The sequence below is a fragment of the Aptenodytes patagonicus genome, chromosome 1 (genome assembly GCF_965638725.1).
Source record: "Aptenodytes patagonicus chromosome 1, bAptPat1.pri.cur, whole genome shotgun sequence".
NCBI classification, from domain to species: Eukaryota; Metazoa; Chordata; class Aves; order Sphenisciformes; family Spheniscidae; genus Aptenodytes; species Aptenodytes patagonicus.
The window spans coordinates 190,378,304-190,391,685 of NC_134949.1; positions in this window are offsets into that span (position 1 = coordinate 190,378,304).

Below are 13,382 nucleotides of genomic sequence, written 5' to 3' on the forward strand. Positions count from 1 at the left end.
TGTACCGAGAGAATGACGTGGTCAAGTCAGCTAGTCCTTCAGTTTCCAAGAAAGAAACTATCCAAATGTATTTAGGATATTGGAAGTGAGTATGGCAAAATGTGGCTTTCTTGATATAATTCATGAGTGTATGTCATGGTTTAACCCCAGCTGGCAACTAAGCACCACACAGCCGCTCACTCACTCCCCCATGGTGGGATGGGAGAGAGAATCAGAAGACTAAAACTGAGAAAACACGTGGGTTTAGATAAAGTTAGGTTAATAGGGAAAGCAAAAGCCACACACGCAAGCAAAGCAAAACAAGGAATTCATTCACTCCTTCCCATCAGCAGGCAGGTGTTCAGCCATCTCCAGGAAAGCAGGGCTCCATCACACGTAACAGTTACTTGGGAAGACAAATGCCATCACTCTGAATGTGTCCCCCTTCCTTCTTCTTCCCCCAGCTTTGTATGCTGAGCATGACATCATATGGTATGGAATATTCCTTTGGTCAGTTGGGGTCAGCTGTCCCAGCTGTGTCCCCACCCAACTTCTTGTGCACCCCCAGCCTACTTCGCTGGTGGGGTGGTGTGAGAAGCAAGAAAAGGCCTTGACTCCGTGTAAGCACTGCTCAGCAATGACTAAAACATCCCTGTGTTATCAACACTATTTTCAGCACAAATGCAAAACATAGCCCCATACAAGCTACTATGGAAGAAAATTAATTCTATCATCCCAGTCAAAATCAGCACAGTGTAAGAAACTACAAATCATTTAAGCATCATTTAAAAACTGCTAGAGCAATTGGGAACTTGAATGCATGGTACCTGTCCTTGAATATTTGGAAAGCAATAAGAAAGCAAATTTAGTTACACAACAAAAGCAGGTGGCAAAGTTAGAACAAATATCTCTACATAGAAATGTTAAATGATGCAACTTCTGTCATTAGATTATATAATGCATTTCAGGGATTGGTGAATTGGAGAATGTAGGCTGAATTTCTAGCAAGTCAACAGGTGCCTGAACAGAAGACACAAACCCAAAAGCCAATAGAAGGAATATGTAACAGTCTGCATGAGCCTTGGACAAAGTGGCCAGCATTAGTCAGGCCCGTTCAGTGTGTATGCAAATGCTGAAATGCCAGCTAACAGTTTTGTAATTAGTTTTCTTAGCGTAGAGCCAGGTTTTAATGGCAAACATAGGTTTTTTTGTTTGTTTTTTTTTTGATTACTAGTCAGCACGTAGGACATGAAACAAGAAGAATCTCAACAGGACATTGAAGTCAGATTTCTCTGCTTGCAGAAAAGAAGAAAAAAAACTATGACTGAAAATAATAGTCAGTCCCTGGAATTTCCAAAAAAACCAGTTTAAAACTTAAAATACAGAAGGAAAAAAAAAAAAAAAAAGAGAATATTCTGATTTGTTTTTTTCCTGTATACCAGTAGTTGGGTATTATTCATAGAACTTCCATGTTCCTCTCTGTGAGAAAAACAAGCCGTCAAATTATGCTAAGTATACAAAAATAATATTCTGCTTTTAGAAATAACAGAGGACATGATGTAACACTGAAAAACATAGCCTACAGCTTCCTCATTAGAATTTCATACTTCTACCTCAATCTTTAATTAGAATTTAAAGCTGAGATCTAAAGCACTAGTTAAAGCCAAATTACAGCTGGATTTCCCGACCTTTAGCTGAAGTGTCCCTTTCATCTGAAGGTTTGGTAACTTTTTTGCTTTTAAGAAAAGGAACAATTTGCTCTCTGATTGTCTGCCTAGAGGTAAATTTTCAAAACATGTGTAGATGCAAATACTACATGTGTAAGAATCTGCATTTTCTACAGGCAAACTAACATTTCTAAGCGTAAATTGGATGGCAAGAAATGGAATTATCCAGTTTACACATTCAAAAGTTGTTTTGAGTTCATTTGGCCAGATATATGGTATGGCACCAGGAAAGCATTCTGGGAATGGTAGTTTACAGAGCATCTCCAGCAAAGTACACATTAGGCAGCTTGAACTGATAAGGAAATAAATGCAGAAAATTTCTTTGTAGGTAAGAGGAAGAAGAAGTCAAAGTTCTTTCAAGTTCACAAAAAGAAAAAGAATGATGTGCTTACTGGAAACAGGACCAGCAGGTCCTATTTATTGAATCAATGTTTATTGAAAAAGCCTAAAAAGGCCAAAAAAGAAGGCCAGGAATACTTCTTTTTGCAATGCAGAAAGACCAAGAGAAGGAGTCTGTATTAATCTAGCCTGTGGTTTATTTAAGAAATAATTTATCATAAAGTTACTAAAAGCCTAAAAGCAGAGGAACCATAAAAAAGGGCAAGTTTTACCCAGGTCAGTTCTGTCAACCAGAACAATGTTCTTTGAGATGCCTTTAGAGCTTTGTTATCCTGAAAATAGTCAAATTCATCAGTTACAATGATTGTTGGGACTCATCTGCCCAAAATGTATACAAGTAAATTAGTAATCTATATCTAAGGTACTCTCATGGCCTGTGTTACATAACTACTCCAAGAGGAGATAAATAGCCCTCTGGAGACTCCTTCTGACTGATAATAAAAAGGGATTGAAGTGGTAAGTTAGGCTTTTATGATTATGTTTAAGATTTAGATTGTCTAGCTACTAAACATCTAAGTCAGGCAGACGAATCCCACCCAAGTCTGGATAGACATCTGGAGAACAACAGCTGTACCAGATGCTGCAGAATTCTGCTTTACAAGCTCTGGAGCCAGACTTTGCTACACCTGAAACCACTGTAAGAGTCTGCTTGTACTGACTTAAGGCATTGTCTGATCCTATAGTAATCTTTGAGGTCAAACTGGGACTGTTATTTCCTATTCATTTTTTTTGTTCTTTTTTTGATAAGTGAGTTATGTTTGTCTAGTGTTACACCATCTTCTTTTATTTTAGAAAGGTACAAGAAGAAAGAAGCCTGATTAAACCAATTTTCTCTGAATAATGGTTCTTGCAACTCTGAAGTGTGTCTCCTGATGTCTTCTAGGAGCTCTGCAAGTTTTTTCTATTTTTTTCCTCCTTTTTATTATACTGTTAAGGTCTCTTACATTAATGCAGATTAATTTAATGAGGTTATTCATGGTCACTATTCTTACTTGTAGAGGTATATCTTGATATATGTTGTAATAAAATATAATCCTATTTCTTTCAAAAAGAATGGTCTGGTAAAAACCATGTTTCTGCTCTACCGTTGTCAAAAAATTAACAATTACTCAGACTGCAAAGAACTTGCTTTTTGTACTTGTGCCATTTCTTAACGTATCTTTTTCTCACAGGCTTTAATACTTTTATTCTTAGTAATTTTAATCACTACATCCATGTCTGCTTTTTTTAAAATTCCAGTCTGTTTTCCCAAGCAATATTCTGAAACACAGTCATTATGGATTTTTCACTAGCTTTTATTCTTTACCATCCTACAGAAAGAACTTTCAACATCGCAAATTATAGATATTATTGCCATGTTCTTTGCTATTTATCAAGGTCCATTTTGCCCACTCTTTTGTTGTGAGTACTACTACAGTGGTATCCCTCTTCTATATTTTATAACCCATCTTTGTCTGATGGACTTTTGAGGGAAGTACCTCAAAAGTATATGGCATATCAACCAGGTAAAATACCTATGTGGTTACAGTCGAGCTTTTCACATAAAATTCTTGAGCTTCAGAGCCCCAATGTAATGTGAACCTAAAATTAATTTATAACATCCATCAACTGATCTACACTTCATCTACATTTGTATTTGCAGTCTTCAATGTAAGGAATCTTTACATAAAAGCACATCTTCAGGGGGTTACATAAAATGAATGGGTTGAGAACTCTTACTTATTATGTTAGCTCTGGGCAGCATAGAGACCCCGGGAGCTTGTTTCAAATAGTTACCCTCAGACGAGCTCTCCCTCCTTCTGCTTCCTGACCCTTCACAGTGCATCTCTAGGCAAAAGATTGATGGGACTGTATCTTCCTTCTGGGTTTGCAGTGTTGCAGGCTTACAGTGATTCAAGACCTTTGGTTTTTTTCCCCTTTCTCCTTTGTTGATTGCTTTAAGGTAGAATTATGAAAAAGGAACAAACCTCAAACATATCTCTATTGTCACTTCTTTCTTGTGTAATAGCCATTTTCTCTTGCCATTTGTGAGCACCTCCTAATTTTATGTAATAAGTAAAAGATAACACGTAAAAACTGTAAAAGATAAAACTGTTAAAAGCAAATAGAAATTTAAAGGGAAGCCTCACCTCTATCTAAATAATGCCACATTACTTTTATTCTTCAGCTCTTTTTTCTGCTCAAATGTTGCTGTTAAGAGGTTCTAGAAGTTTAGTATTTTATAAATCTGTGAAAAAAACACCTCCTTCTCCCAAAAGAGGGAGGTTCTCCAGCTAATAGTAATGGATTTTGACAACTGTATCTCTGGGTATCCTACCCATTGCAGACATAGGAAACAAACTTGTGTGTGCCTTTTTAGTAATCACTTTTTCAGATTGGTCTGTTGTTAATGGGTCCTTAATTACATTCTCTTTCAGGTTTGAAAATTTTTCGTTTCTTCTTGACTCCTGACATGCCCTCCAATTTCAAATTATTGTTCTTCTTTCTGTTCCCAGAGATGTAAATAATGTTCTTTATGTCTTTTTCATTTGCTTCAGTTTTCCTTAATTTTAGACTGCCTATCAGTGACAGTTTCATCAGTGCATCCTAGTTCAGGTTCTTGTTCTTTCTCCAGTGTGAACCACTACTGTTTTCTGGTTGCTGTTACTTTCTGCATCTACCATATTTTACCTTCATTATCTGACAGGATTTATTTGAAATAGGAGAAGGATTCAGGAAAGACCTTTTCTGCTTTCTCATTTTTGGCACCATGTTTCATTTTTCATTTGGCTGGAAAGTTTCTTCAGTCTTTCTTTAGGAAATAATTTATCTTTATGCTTCTGAGAGGTTAGCTTGTGAAACTGTCCTTTGTTATATGCTGCCACAATGGCCTTAGGTCTGCTCTCTTACATCTCTTTGTTGTATGTCCATACAGTGTCTCATCCTGTGGGATATCGTCAGCCTTCAGAAACTTCTACTAAAGGTAATAGAAACAAATTCCTATAAAGTATTTCCATCTTTTCAGTGATGGATGAAGTCAGAAATACCCTTTGCCAGTCCACAAAAGATGCTGTTCTCCCTACCCACATCTGCTGAAAGTGTGTGGTTACAGGTATTGAAGTGCAACACACAGATACAATCTAGCCTGGAGGTCACCAAATTCTGCATAATCATCCAACCATTAGGAGGCTCTTATTTATAATTGCCACAGAAAGAAATAGTTTTCCTACAAAGGTCACAGAAGTGCTCATATTCAAACACAGCAAAGAACTAAAGAGAATATAATAGCCAATTTATTTGGCAACAAACTTTCATTAATTTATATAAGTGCCAAAATCTGGGGGAAAAATATCTTTTCTTTTCAAATAACATGAATTCAATATTTCCAGCCTGTCTCCTCAATCTGCTTACCTTCCTCCAATTGCTAATCACAGTTTCTTTGTAGGCAGAACATTATGCCAGCTTGTATCTGATGTAGCACAAGCGAAGCATCTCATGTAGCTATGCTTCTTCTGTACAACCGCAGAGAGACAGAACTGTGTTCCTAGTGCCACTGAACTTTCAAGTTCATGGTGAGCTGCGTGCTAACTTAATCTCATAGTTTACTTAGAATTAAACTCTGGTCTCTTTCCCCTTTACTATCATTCTAGTTCTGTAAGAAAAATGCAAGGGAGCTTGAATAACCATCAGTGATCAAGACTTTTAAACTTCTGTGCCCTCTATTGAGTACTAGCCCTTCAACATTGATGTTCCATCAAAGACCATTCTTAGCCTCACCTCACTTATCTTGCACTGATGAGATACAACATAAGTTCTACATCTGCATTAGACAAGCTCATTAAAGCTTGTGAAATGCTCAGAGGGTGTGCTAATAGAGGGCATGTAAGTATGCAGACAGACAGAAACACCTGCTAATTGCCTGGAAGAAGGCCGATTAGTCCAATTCTGGCAAAGTACAATTTATAAGCTGTCAGACTTGTTCCTTTTCTGAGGTGACCAAAAGTGGCTGAACTACTTTGGTGCATCCTCTAGTCTTTGAAGTAGCTGGACATAGTGTTATGCTTAGGATATTCTTCCTGTTTCTGAGATCATGAATGTTGTGTTTGGCTCTGTGTGTAAAGAATTGAGCTATAAAGCTAATTTTTATTTCATTTGTCAAGCTTAGTTTGAGGTATGTATTGCCCATGATACTTATTTACATTTGTAGAATTATGTGCACTCCATCCGTTATGTGAGGTTTGATTTAAAGAGTTTTGAACAGTTTGAGGTAGAGTAGCTATTTGGAGTGTAATTAAATTATCTCACTTTGCTTCCCTGGAAACCTTAATTAGGAGAGAGATATTTCTGTTGCAAATGAAGTGTGTTTTGTTGATATGTAGAAGAAAGAAGAACAAAGATGGAAGGGAAGCAGTTAGGGGAGTCTAATGATGGGAAGGGGAGCATGTAGCAGACACAACTGAGAATTCTCCATCAAGAAGAGGGTGTTAATGTCTCAGATAATGGCTGTAATATACATAATCCTTCAGGAATGACTATTATGGTTAATGTAATAAGAAATAAGTTAATAACACTTCAGTTCCTTCTAGCAATTCTGCTGTACTTACCTTATTTAACTGTCATTTAGTAGTGATGGGATGAGTCAGAGATTATGGTGTCACATTGGCGGTGAACAGCTTCCTGTGGAAGGACTAGCATAAGAGGATCTTTGTCATAGATCAGGACTCTCTCTTTTTTATTCTGTTAATACTAAAATGATTATTACTGTCATTGTAAGAGGAAAAGGGAAATTGTTATTCTTTAAGGAAGAGTCTTCTGAATTCTAGCAACTTGGTGACACAACATCATTTTGAGGAGGTACGGGAGGAATCCAAACATTTACTCCCATTCTGAAACTGATAGCAGCTTCAGGCAAGATATTCAGTGGTCTTGAGCTAATTTCTTAACCTTTGTGTTCTCAAATTCTGCCACTGTTCTAGCAGAATGAGAAGTTTATAATGAGGTGAAGTAGTTTGCATACGTTTTGCTGTTCACTGTGCATGTGGGTCTCCCACCAGTAGCTGGAGTTTTCAACTAGGCAGTGATTACTGTGAAAAATGTGTCATTGCAACCTGAGTTGTGTCTACACTGTGTGCTTAATGCAAGCTGAATTTACTTTCTAACTCTCTGCCCACTGCCACCATCCTATGAGGATCTGGAAACCATCTCTAGCAAAGGGCAGACAAACTGGAGTTGAAGTGTATGGAAAGATATACAAGCAGCTGTTGTACTGGTTGTACATCCGTACTGTACATGTACTGTACTCTACTATCTGAGACCTGTGTGAATGCTTTGCTACCCTTCTGTCTTAATGTAAAACCAAATAGGGCTTGCTTAACCCACATAACTTAAACTGACTGGTGGTTTCAGTGCAAATGGACTATGTTCATCAGCTGAATATTTAATATAGGAGTAAAACAGAAAGGAAATATCCCTAGAGGTAGTGGTTTACATTTATCTGTTTGGCTTGAAACCGGAATAGCATGTAACACAGCCTCACATTTGTCCAGACGTAAAGTAAATTCCAGTGTGGATGCATCAGCAGCAGACAAGCCCTAATGTATCTGCATATAGATTACCTTCTCTGTCTACTCCAGGACTGCACCCACCGTGCAGACTGCAGCAAAACTTCTGATTTCACCAGACTCGGGATTCAATTTTATTCTTGATATCTGGCCTTAGTGAGAGTCAGTTCTCAAATACTTGATGTACTTTAAAGAATGCTCTGTAAATTGCTACCTACCTTTATTATGATCAGACCCAAATGCCAGAACAGAGTAACAAAAGGATCAGAATTGAGTGTTTATCAGACTTAGTTTTACAATGCAAAAAAATTCTGATGGCTCTAAGAATAATGACTTATCCTGGTTACATCGGATGCAGAAGCATCTCTTTCTTATAATCCAAATGCATACAAACTGGTGACTGCTTGGTTACTCCTTTATTATTCTTTTTAATGCCTCACAAACACAAAATACATTTGAGCTCTGAAACAAAATCACGACACTCTCTTAAGATTGTCAGGGCAAGCCCAAAATGAGAGATAAAGACATGACATTCAAAGGCTCCAGCAAGCCTTCAAAGAGGCTGAGCTCTGCCTGCCAGTCATTTTTATAAGAAGGGCAGCCATAGACATAATATTTGCAAAATGTTGTCTCCTTTGAATGGATAGCAGTGTAACACTGACAAAGATACCTTTTATGACTTCAGACCCTCTATACTGATAATGTAGATTTTTTTTTTTTTTTTTCCTGGATTGCACTGTCACGGTTAAGATAATGCCAGAATTTATTTTTCAAATGCCTTTTGATTTTAACAAATCATCCATAGTAAAATTGCTCTAGGTTGAAACATGAGCATGCTTGTGGAAGCTATGAATTAGGAAGTCAAATATGTTACAGTAGAGGTCCTTAACTATAGGGTGTGCTAATATGATAATTGTAAGATTCAGTCAGTGAATTACCTGAAGACTGTTAATTAACTTGAAATTCCAGTGCTGCCTTTGTTTCACAGCCATTAGAGACTATTACATCTGTGTATTGTCATGAGTAGAGAACTTTTTTCTTGAATTGTATAATACCTATTAGTATTACAGTGTAAAAAGTAATATGTATTTTTAAATGACAGATGCACTATAGATAGGCTTTCAGGGAACATATACAAGAGTTTACTTAAGTTGTCAGTAACAGAATTACTTTAGCAAAGCCGGTCCAGAATTTTTTGTGCGTTTTTGGCAGGACTAAATTTATAAAACAAGATCATGATCTACTGTGATCATGATACAATTTGGAAGGAGTTTATTATCCTCCATGCTGAGCTTTCTTTGTTTACTTGGGTCCTCATTTGTGTGCTGGACAGTGTTTTCAAATCTTGAATATTTTTAGCTCTGATGGTCAGCTTAGAAAGACAACCTTCTGTCACCCAGAATATATCCTTCACATAGCACAGAAGAAACTTTCTGTCTTTTGACCCCTCCCCAAGTCTTTTAAAAAAATCATTATAAAGCTAAGGATAACAGACATACTTAAAACTCGATTTAACCGTTGCACAGGTTATGATAAAAGCCAGGCTATTTGCTTTGTTCCCCTTAAATCCTTCCAGAATGCTGCTGTGAAAGTCAGTTTTATCTCCTGAAACTCAGGCCATGAAACACCCCAATTAAAATTCTTTCACTGCTTACCATCCCTTTAGTTGTGTTCAAGGTTCTTGTCCTCCCCATCAAGGCTGTACTTTCATTTCTGCTTAGTGTACTTCTTTTCTTGACTGCACACAAGATTCCCACCTAGGTGCTGCTTTCAAATCCTCCTTCTACTTTTATCTTTGTATTTTGTTCCCGCCTGCTTAAGTTGGAACTCAGCTGAAATTCTTCTCTGGCAGAGACATTTACAGCACCTGTGCATCAACTACTCCTCAGCCCTGCTCTCCACCCTTGCCTGTCCATTCCTCTGATGATATGTGTTTTACAGCCCCTTGCTTTTGCCATGGTGGATACATGGGGGACTTCGAGAGGTGGAAGCACAATTCTCTGCAGCTTAATTTAAGAAGACAGGCTCTGTGGTTGGGAGTGAGAATTTCTCACATTCCCTTTGGACCGAGTTTAGGAAAAGATCATAGCACAAAAAGACTAATGGATTACACAGAGACCACTTTAACTTCCATCAGCTATGCCATCCTCAGTGGCCCAGAGCACTGTGTGAAACCTTGAAGGAATGAGGTTTCAAAGTTCTGGGGTTTTTATGCAGTTTTAACAGCAAATATTCATCATTCCCCCATCTTCATTTAAAAAAAAAAAAGAATTCTTCAGTTGAAATAGTCAATTTGCTTCAGTGAAATGTAGGTTGTTGGTGGTTTGCTGGAGCCTCAGATCAGGATGTAGCTTGCATATATTCCATATGTGGCATAATTTCAGAGAGAAAGTATGTGAATTGAAGATGAAGATGAAAGTTTGTGTTTTAAATGTCTATCCTGTGCTTGCTATCCATCGAAATAGGAGATATAAAGAGATGAATATGATGACATTGGAGAAAAAAAAAAAAAAAAAAAACAGTTTGGTTTGCTGGCTTATATTGAATTTATATTGCTCTACTTGAAGGGCAATTTTGAGTTTTCAGGTCATGTCACAGCCAGCTGATCCACCTATATATATACATACATATGGACACAGGAGAAAAGTGTACAAATTAAAGACTAGATATCATCAGGTTAAAATAGCAGGTTTGATCCTAAGTGGAAATAAAATCTACTCATTGCCTCTAATTTAAAGTTAAATATGAGGGGCAGATGCAAACTCTGCCTGCTGTGAGCAAATTGAAGCAATTTGTCCAAGAAAATGAAGTTTTTCACTTGCTTATTGCAAAGTTTCAGGAATCTGAAAAACATGAGTGAGGAACTGGAATTCCTTATTTAGTAGAAGAAATTTGATATGAGTGGTATTGCTGGAATCTGGAGAGGTGATGTGAGTGATTGGAATGTTCAGATTATAAATTGCAACTTGTTCAGCAAAGCCTGAGAGGATTGGGAAATGAATAAAAGTCATTAGTTTGTATATGGGAACAAGATCATGGCTTGACATTAATACACAAGATAGTTTCAAGCAATAATCTGTTCACATATATCTACTTTGCTTTTCAGAAGGTTTAATTTGCCAGAATTAATCAAAATGTTAAGTAAAGGATGGAAAAATAAAACCAGAAAAATACAAACAAAACAATGTGCATTATTTAAAATAAATCTTTGTACAGATAAAAGAGGTGTGCCGGTTTTGGCTGGGATAGAGTTAATTTTCTACATAGTAGCTAGTATGGGACTATGTTTTGGATTTGTGCTGAAAACAGTGCTGATAATACAGGGATGTTTTCGTTACTGCTGAGCAGTGCTTACACAGAGTCAAGGCCTGTTCTGCTTCTCACCCCACCCCACCAGAGAGTAGGCTGCGGGTGCACAAGAAGTTGAGAGGGGACACGGCTGGGACAGCTGACCCCAACTGACCAAAGGGATATTCCATACCATATGACATCATGCTCAGCATATAAAGCTGGGGGAAGAAGAAAGAAGGGGGACACATTCAGAGTGATGGCGTTTGTCTTCCCAAGTAACTATTATGCGTGATGGAGCCCTGCTTTCCTGGAGATGGCTGAACACCTGCCTGCTGATGGGAAATAGTGAATGAATTCCTTGTTTTGCTTTGCTTGCATGTGTGGCTTTTGCTTTCCTTGTTAACCTGACTTTATCTCAACCCATGAGTTTTCTTATTTTTACTCTTCTGATTCTCTCCCCCATCCCAGCGAGGGGGGAAGTGAATGAGCAGCTGTGTGGGGCTTAGTTGTCGGCCAGGGTTAAACCACGAAAACAGGATACTTCCATGGCCAAGGAGAACAACTTTAATTAATGTCTACTTTACTGTCAGAGATCAAGAAAAGATAACTTAAGGAGATCTATAGTTTGTCTATCTTTGTTCAGAATATAGCTGAGTATATCAAGGAAATCAAAGAAGTCTTTAATTATGCCAATTAAAAACAAATGAACAAAACAAGTAACATGATTGGATACATGTAACATTTAGTCAGAGAGCAATCCAAAGGTGTCCTGGTTTCATCTGGGATAGAGTTAATTTTCTTCTTAGTAGCTGGTACAGTGCTGTGTTTTGGATTTAGTGTGAGAATAATGTTGATAACACACCGATGTTTTAGTTGTTACTAAGTAGTGCTTACATTAGTCACGGACTTTTCAGCTTCCCATGCCCTGCCAGCGAGAAGCTGGGAGGGGGCACAGCCAGGACAGCTGACCCAAACTGGCCAAAAGGCTATTCCATACCATATGACGTCATGCTCAGTATATAAACTGGGGGGAGTTAGGTAGGGGAGGGGTGACCGCTGCTTGGGAACTGGCTGGGCATCAGTCGGCGGGTGGTGAGCAATTGCATTGTGCATCACTTATTTTGTATATTCTTTTATCATTATTATTATTTTTCCCTTCCTTTTCTGTCCTATTAAACTGCTTTTATCTCAACCCACGAATTTTACTTTTTTTTCCGATTCTCTCCCGCATCCCACTGGGGAGGAGGGGGAGTGAGCGAATGTCTGTGTGGTGTTTAGCTGCCTCCTGGGTTAAACTACAAAAGTCCTTTCATTATTCTATACCATCTACCTCATGCCCAGGTCCCACACTTTCCAATGCATTCCAATTAATCACCAACACTTTTCCTGTATTTTGATATATACACACAGATGTCATTCCCTTAGTCTATGGGCCATCCCTATAAAATGTTCGTTGAGTTCATTTGGTCCATGACTTTGGGCTCCATCTGTCATAACAGTCCTTCAGAGCGGGAGAGATGGTGTGTGGTATTGGAGTGTTGCATGCTGAAGCCAGATTTGGTCCCATCACCCCTGCACTTTGCTCGGTTTCATCAAAGTTCATTGTTCATTAATCTGGGTGATTCTTACTGTGATACCGTTGATATGGCATACAACCACCATGGAAGTGATGATATACAGTATTATATAGCAATTAACATCATACAATTTAATGCATTGGCTATTCTCACCCAAAATCAAATCCCCTTGAGGTACACATCAAACTTCCCCATTCTCCCGCATCATCCACCAAGTGCAACCAGGTCCTTGAGCAAAAGCAATCCCACAGATGGGTTTGCTTTGCCCGAGGCAGGAAGAACCCAGACTGTCTTCCCCAGCATATTTTTTATGTGCACTACAGGGACTTTATCCCCTTCTACAGTATGTAAAAGTTTTGACTGGGCGGGGCCAGCTCGATTGGCAGATCCCCGAGTGTTGACTAAAAGGTGGCTTTTGCTAAATGTTTGAACGTCCCGCCACCCATTACTCTCCGTGTAGTATTTTAACAGTGCATTGTAGCGTTCAATTTTCCTGGAGGCTGGTGCTTGACAGGGGATGTGATATACCCGCTCGATGCCGTGCACTTTGGCCCAGGTGTCCATGAGGTTGTTTCAGAAATGAGTCCCATTGTCTGACTCAATTCTTTCTGGGGTGCCATGTCGCCATAGGACTTGCTTTTCTAGGCCCAGGATAGTGTTCCGGGCAGTAGCATGGGGCACGGGATATGTTTCCAGCCATCTGGTGATTGCCTCCACCATTGTAAGCACATGGTGCTTGCCTTGGCGGGTTTGTGGGAGTGTGATATAATCGATCTGCCAGGCCTCCCCATATTTATATTTCAGCCATCGTCCTCCATACGAGAGGGGCTTTAACTGCTCAGCTTGCTTGATTGCAGCACATGGTTCAC